At 35.5% G+C, this 1,919-nt stretch overlaps 1 non-coding gene across 1 annotated transcript; it reads left to right on the top strand.

Moving 5' to 3' along the window:
- Positions 1-1,463: 1,463 nt before the first annotated feature.
- Positions 1,464-1,570, top strand: LOC125997625 (U6 spliceosomal RNA). Its single transcript, XR_007491665.1, has one exon. It is a non-coding gene; the product is annotated as a U6 spliceosomal RNA (small nuclear RNA).
- Positions 1,571-1,919: the final 349 nt, after the last annotated feature.

Genomic DNA, 1,919 nt, shown 5'->3' with positions numbered 1-1,919 from the left:
CCTTAGCTATCATGAATAATGCTTCAGTGAATGTGGGAGTAAAGATATCTTTTTGATAGCTTGTACTCATTTCCTTTAGATGTAGTCCTATGAGCGTGATTGCTGAATCATAGGGTAATTCCATTTTTAATATTTTTTAGAACTTCTTGTCTCGATGATAATTTCTTAGATTATTATTATTATTCAAAAGGCCTTGGATATTAAATTTCTTAGATATAGCAAAAGCACAGGCCACTAAAGCAAAAATAGACAAACGAGACTATATCAAACTAAAATCTTCTGTAAGAAAAAGAAGTCAATCAGCAAAATGAAAATTCAGCATACAATGGAATAAAATGTCTTCAAAATAATAAGAATCCTATTTCTAAAATATAGAAGTATTACCGAAGAGGTATCTCTGTGGGATGAATTGCCTTACATGCCAGATACTATCCCCTGAGCACTTCCAAGAAAAACTTTTGAGTCTGGATCCAGGAGTGAATCCTGAGCTTCACTAGGTTAGATGCAAAACTAAATCTAAATATAAAATAAAATATATAAATAATTCCTACAGCGTCAGAAAGAGAGTGCATTATGTAGGGTACTTGACTTGTACACAGCCTACCTGGGTTTGATTCCCTGTATGCCTTAAAATTCCCTGAGCATGCAAGGCATAATTCTTGAGTGCAGAGTAACCTCTGAACATTATTGGATAAGGCCCCAAAATAAACAAAAAAGTATTCCTATAATTTAATATTAAAATGAGTCTTTTTAATGAGCAAAAGAACTGAAGAGACAGATATCCAAAAAAGTACAAATGACTAATGGGTATAAGAACAGGTGCTCAGCTTCACAAATCACTAGGAAAATGCAAATCAACACCACCAAAATGTAAATTGAGGCACAATGTATAGAGTTTCCTGTGCTTTCCTGTCCCAAGCCATTGCTTATTATGTCTATTCATCTTAAAGACCCATATTTTCATTCTTGCAAATTCAAATTCTGCCCATTACTGAAGTTATGCACTACATCGGTTTCCTGCTCATAACATTCTCTGATTTCTTGATTTTATCATGGTTTTCTCTCCCTCTTGTGGCCCCTTTCCTAAGGACTTCCACTTCCTGTTCTGTGTGCTATATTTTCCTATATACATATTCTCTCAAAAGGGGAACAACATCCCTCAAATATGGTCCCATGGAGGTCTACATGTTCATTATGAGCCTTTGGTTATTCAATCATTAAGTTCCTATTTGTTAGAAAATAAATCCGGGGAATATTCAGAAAAGTGGACTCTCAAAGAACTTTTGATATCATCAAAGATAGCCCAAGTGTCTTGTATATGGGTCTGATAAGGAGTATGAAAGATATGAATGTTTTGAATAAAGATTTCCTTTCTGGAAATCTTCTTTGTATACACATATAGGTAGATTACTGAATAAGCAGCTTTTGAGAGCACCACCATTCCGACAAAAATTAATTTATCAGTGTTCGCTTCGGCAGCACATATACTAAAATTGGAACGATACAGAGAAGATTAGCATGGCCCCTGCGCAAGGATGACACGCAAAATCGTGAAGCGTTCTATATTTTTTAAAAGATATGAATTTATCAAATAATTTACTAATGATAAAGTAGGAAAGCAACACATGTAATTTAGAATAAGGTGAAGAGGACCTATACAAGAAACAAACATAGTACATAGAACATGGGTTCAAAATCTATGAAGATAATAGCTCTGATTTATGCTTAAACTTAGACATTTTGAGAATGAGCTTTTATTTTGGGGGAGTTGGGGGGATTCACACCCAGCGGTGCTCAGAGGTTACTCTTGGCTCTGTGCTGGTGTTCAGGGGACCATATGGGATGCTGGTGATTGAACTCAAGTCAGCCATGTGCAAGGCAAAGGTCCTATTATCACTCTGACTCCAGCATGTCTTTAA

This window comes from Suncus etruscus, chromosome 19, assembly GCF_024139225.1.
Source record: "Suncus etruscus isolate mSunEtr1 chromosome 19, mSunEtr1.pri.cur, whole genome shotgun sequence".
Taxonomy (NCBI): Eukaryota; Metazoa; Chordata; class Mammalia; order Eulipotyphla; family Soricidae; genus Suncus; species Suncus etruscus.
The sequence above is the reverse complement of the archived record's forward strand: the minus strand, read 5'-3'. Positions and strand labels throughout refer to the sequence as shown.